We start from the raw sequence: 5,835 nt of genomic DNA, 5'->3' as shown, positions 1-5,835 counted from the left end.
TCCAAATCCTGGATTTGAAATAAGGTAACCCCAGCTCACATCTCAACTTCATCATTTGGTAGTTAGGACCCGTGAACTAGGCTAATAATGCCTCCCTGGGAGATCTTGTGCGGGTTAATGAGATAATGCTGTAGGCACTGAGCACACAGCCAGGCACTTAGGAAATGGACCACAATTGGCAGCCATTATCATTCAAGGCTCAGTCACCTCCTACAAAGTCTAGGGCCACTGGGTCAGGGGAAGCGGTCGCACCTCCTTCTGTGAGGTCTAAGGGCTTAGTACTTGATCTCTAATTGCTTACACTTGTCTCTGGAGGACTGGAGGACACAACCTTTAACAGTTCTTTGGCAGGGCTGGACGCGCAAGTCTTTCAGCGCCTCAGGAGACCCTACATTTGGGGAATGGCCTGGAGAGGACTTCCTCCACCACTTCGGTTTGTCTTATCCACAACTTACGGAATTAAGGGTGAAATCGGTAAAGTTCTCTACAAGGGGGTGCCAGGGTGCGCACTTTGCATTATGGTGACTCACTAACCCCGAGGCAGAGGTCAAGGGAAGACAAGCCCTAAACTTGACGGGAGGTAAACCGAACTCCACACGTCCGCACACACAGCCCAAACAGGGGCTTCTATCAGAAATCAGTCACACCCTAGACTTTCAGGAACAATACCCTGGGATAAGCACTGTTCTTACCCTCAGGCCACACTTAACCCTAAGGCCAAGATCCTGAATCAGGTAAGGATCAAATTTCCAAGAAGGGTTAAGGGTGGGAGAAGGGGCTCAAACCCCAAACTGGGTCTGGTGCTGGGCTGGTAGGTAATTGACTGATCGGACCCTGGTCAGGCCAGGCCTAGAAGTGAAAAGGGGCTACTTGACAAGAGCCAGGGGGAAAGCAAGGCCAGCCTGGGGCAGCTTCCGACTCCCCCCAGGGATGCCCCAGCCCTCACCTGTCCATTCTCTCTGAATTCCGGCTTCTGGTTCCCACCTTGCCCTTGCTCTCAGGACACACACCCCTCTCTGCCTGGGGCTCCCCTCTTGGGTTCCAGGCCCAGGCAGCTGTAGGCGACCACCTCCCCCTCCCCTGGCCGCCCCCTGCCAGCCCGGCCACCTCCCTCCCGCCGTTTCAGCTCACTCGCCTCCTCGGGGTTTTGCTCCAGCTTCTCCTTGTCCGGCTTCACAGCCCCAGGTGGGGCAGCGCAGGGCTCGGGGGAGGCCCCCTCGGAGTTGCTCTCCACCCCGGCTCCCCGCTCGCCCTCCGGCTGAGAGGTCTCCAGGCCGCCTTGGGGCACCAGCCCCACTCCAACCTGAGGTGCGCAGTACGCCATCCCTCCGCAGAACTCATACGGCGGGGGCACGGGGAATCCCCACACCTCGGCGCCCGGCCCAACCCCGGCCCGACCCGACCCGCCGGAGGGCCTGGAAGCTCAGCCAGGTCCGAGGTCAACCCAGCCGGGCCCGGCCCTCCGCCCATCGCCTCCACCGCCCGGGGCGAGAAGGCCAAGTCGGAAGCCAGGTGTCCCGCCATGGGAACGGAGGCGCCCCAAGCCGGGGGCCTGGAAAAATGAGGGCTCTCCAAGGGCCGCTCAACACCTCTCTCCCTCCCCAATCCCACCCACTAGCCTTGACCTCTGGCCCCGCCCCCTGGATGGGTGGAGGAGAGGGCGGTGGGGGTGGGAGAAACTGAGGCGAAGGGTGTTTGCCCGACGGCGGCGGCGGTCCATCGCGGGGCGGAGGGAAAGCCCGGGAGCTCCAGCTAGGTGCCTCTCCAGGCCCCGGACTCTTGATGCAGGCCCCCCATTCGGACCTTCACTTCCAACTCCCGTCGGGCTGCCCGCCCTCTCTGGGGCTCTGCACACCTTAGAACTGTCTGAGGTCGCTGGGACACCTCCTCCCCGATGTTCAGGAGCCCAGGAGCTTGACCCCTTTCCAAAGACCCTGGCACCTTCTCCTGACTGGGGCCTAGCCATCCTCTCAGCCCCTGAAACATTTTTGAGTGTGCACGCGCGGAGGACTGCTGTAACTACCCCTCAATTCCTTAACAGCCACCCCCTGCTGTCCTCCCTCATCCCCCCCCCCACTTTGGCATTCCCATCCTCCCATCCCAATTAGTGGCCAGATTCAGTTACCCCAAAGCCACAGATACCCTGTACCCGTCTGCCCAGATGGTTGGCTTCCACCCCATCTCTAAGGGCTGACTGCCAGACAAGGCCTGTCTTCCAGGCCTCAAGTCTTCTGCTCCAGAGCCCCTTCCCTACCAGACCCGGGGATTGACCGCCACTTCCCCTTCTAAGGGCCAGCCTCTGGACTGACTGGGCCCACGTTCTCTAACCTTTGTCCAGACGGAGGGATCAGACACATCTACCCCATAGGCCCCCCACTGGGAGACCCCCACCTCAGGTTTCTTGTCCCCCGTCAGGGACCCGAATATCTAGCCCTGTCGCTGGCTCTTCCTCCTCCACCTCCCCAACCCAGGCCTCCAGCCCTAGGCCCTGGGTGGGGAAAGCCAAAAGGGGAGAGCTGGGCAGAAAAAAATATCTGACTTCAGGTTCAAAGAAGTTTGGAAGGGACTGGGGGAAGGGGGCAGGACAATGGCCTTGGCTGGACAATCCCAGTCCCCAGAGGGGGCAGCTCTAACCCTAAACAAGTGCTCAGCCCTTGAATGGGCCTGGATGGCTCCCCTGGGGACAGCTTCCTGCCCCCCAACCCCCAGCCCCAGTCCCCCACACAGAATCCCTCTCAGAGCAGCTAAAGGACTCCAGCAACACCATCCCCCCCAATCCCCTCAAAGCCTGAGCCTCAGACAGGGCCTCCCACTGGGACCTAGGTATCCTGCTCCCCTTCCTCTGAAAGACTCGGGCGTCCAGCCTTGTCATCCACCCCTCCCCCAGACCCCCAGGCCAAGGGATGCACTTTGTTTAGTGGGGCTGGTGGAAAGATGCAGAAGAGGTGGAGAGCGATTTGGGGAGGGGGTGCAGGAAGCCTGTCCTAAGCTCTCCCCCACCAGGGTCCTTTTCTCTGGGCTTCCCTGACTCCTGAGGGCCCACACTGTTGGCCTAGTACTTGATTCTGTTTGCAAGAGAATAGCCCTCAGAGACCCTGTCTATGAAGGATGATGTTTGCTCCCCGAACTTGTCCTGAATGGAGGCTCTAGGGCAAACTGGGGGGTTGGATCTGAGCTCCCCACAGCCCACAGCTCGGAAGGTCAGAACTCTGAGCCTAGGGACACTGACCTCTGCCGACTTGAGGGCAGCTCTTCAGCTCGGCCCTGTCTGCGGTTGTTTGCTGGGGTCAGTGCCTCAGTGTCTGCATTTGAGGGGCTGGGTGTCCCGGTGGGGGCCCTCCCGACCCTGGCCTGCTGTCTTCGCTTGGTATCAGTGCGTTTTTTTGAGCCTGTTTTTTTGTTGTTGTTCTGACTGTTCATATGCCCATCTGTATGAACTTTTGGACAACTAAACTGTACGCATGCATTTCGATACTTCACGTAGGTCTGTTGAAAGATCTACAGGGCAGTGGGGCTGGAACTGTATTCACCTCTAAGCCAGTAACTGCCCAAAAGGCAGATAGATTAAGAGGCCTGGTGGGGGTGGAGAGACGTGCTTTAGAACAGGAGGGGGCCCCTCCCCAGCCATCTCCCCCACCCCCAGGACAGAGCCATCACGGCACCTTTGTCATGCATCTATCTGCTGTCTGCCAAGAAGACAGCCTCCTGGAGGAGGGGGAGGGGAGGGGCAGTCCTAGGACTTGGCTGAAATCCCCCACACCAGTGCTTCTCAGCTCACCTCGCTCTACGTTCCCAGAAACCTCTCTCCCTGTGCCGGTGCAGAGAGCCCCCACTGCCCATCGTCCCAGCGACTCCTCGGACACCTTCCCGCTCCCCCACTCACACCACCGTCTTATTTTTTAGACAGTTTGCAGCTGCTGTGTTTCTGGTCTGGGCAAGAGGCCCATTCCAGAGACAGAACCAGAAGGGGAGGTGCTAGGATCCCCGGTTGGCTTGTGGTGGGACCCCTGAGCCAGGTCTGCCCCGTGCTTACCTGGAGTCCGACCCAGAACCTTAATGACAAGTGAAGTTGGGAGCCCAAGCCAGCCCCTCCTGGGGTTCTCAGGGCTGACCCAGGCTGAGACATGCTCCCCTCCCCATCCCTACCCTCCTGTTGAGCCTGAAGGGTAGGGGGCTGTCTGCAGGGCAGCCCAAGGTTGTTGGCCTAGAGGAGACTAGAAGTGAGGTTGAGTCACCAGACCTGGCTTGACTTTCCTGGGTCTTAATCACTAAAAAACTTCAAGTCCCAAAGCCAATTTAGAGCTGGGCTCACAACTCTCCGCATGCTCCCCACACACGTTTACTCTAGCGCCAGGGCAAGGCCCTTCGCAGAGACACATGGGAGTATCTGCTTGTCGGGCATTGCCAGGAGACTGAGGGAGGGCGGGGGAGGTCCGGGACTCCGGGTGTGGCTGCAAAGAGGTGTCAGCCCAACTGGCCCCTTGCTGGGGCATCGGGTGCTGTTTGGTTGGGAAAACCAGCTGAAAGGGCTCAGATGGAGACCAGTGGAGACTTGCTCTACACCAGCGTAGCAAACCACTTATTTTGATTTCTGGGTTCTATCGATCTGTAGGCAGAAGAAAGCAAGGAGGGCTGAGAAGAGAAGGGTTCGGGCTTTGCCTCCTCTGGGAGATTATCTCAATCTCAATGTACATATATTTCACTGCTCCCCGTAAGCCACCAGCTCCCCTTCTCACAGGGATCGACCTCCCATCTCTCCCAGAGGTCTGCAAACTGAAGTCTTCTTCTTCTTTTTTTTTTTTTAAGATTTATTTATTTATTTATTTATTTATTTATTTATTTATTTATTTGACAGAGACAGCCAGCGAGAGAGGGAACACAAGCAGGGGGAGTGGGAGAGGAAGAAGCAGGCTCCTAGTGGAGGAGCCTGATATGGGGCTCGATCCCGGAACACCGGGATCACGCCCTGAGCCAAAGGCAGATGCCTGATGACTGCGCCACCCAGGTGCCCCCAAACTGAAGTCTTCTCTTGCCCAGTCCAGACACTCCTCCCTCAGAGAGACGAGCCAGTTCTCTGGTTGTAGTCTGGGGGTGGGGGCTGGGAGCAGTACTCAGGAGTAAACTAAATGTCTGTAGAACGGGATTCTTGACCTTGGCTCTGACTCCCCAGCCAACGGCACCTCCCCCATCTGTGCCTCAGTTTCCTCCCCTAATAAGGAGGAATTGGACTGAAAGAACTCTACATTTCCTTCCAGCCCCAACATAAGTTTGCTGCTCCACTCCCACTACCTTTGTCACGTCTTTGCCTGGGAATATAGATTTCTCTCTGCACACTTGTGAGGGGAGGTTGGGGTCGGAGGGGTGGGGGAGGAGATGCTGGCGCAGGCCTTTCTGCAGCGCACCCCGCACCGCCAAGCAGCCTTCCTGGGAGATGTGGCAGGCACGCCCACCGAGTCTAATCAAGGTACGTAGGAGGGTTTTGAGAGGCCACTTTGGACTCGGTTTTCAGTGCTTGGGAGGTTGCAAGAAATATGCTTCGGGAGGTAAAACTTCTCATGGAAAACAGAGCTGAGGTGTGTGTGTACGTGCATGTGTGTATACTGGGAGGGAAACACCCAGGCCACAAGCTAGAGAGGAAACACACATCCTAACCTGCTCCCTCCTCTTTTCATATTTTCAGTTGCTCTCTTTAAATCCCTGCCTCAGGACCCTAGAAAGCGGGACGCCAGAAGATCTGCAGGGTCACTCCCGGCTCTAAAATTCTGAGCGTCCCTGCTCCTGCCCTTCTTCCAGAGAAAGGTGTAGTGCAAAGCCCACGATGATCGCAGCGGAAGG

This window comes from Ursus maritimus, unplaced genomic scaffold, assembly GCF_017311325.1.
Source record: "Ursus maritimus isolate PB19 unplaced genomic scaffold, ASM1731132v1 scaffold_30, whole genome shotgun sequence".
In the NCBI taxonomy this organism is placed as follows: domain Eukaryota; kingdom Metazoa; phylum Chordata; class Mammalia; order Carnivora; family Ursidae; genus Ursus; species Ursus maritimus.
This window is presented reverse-complemented; position numbering follows the sequence as displayed.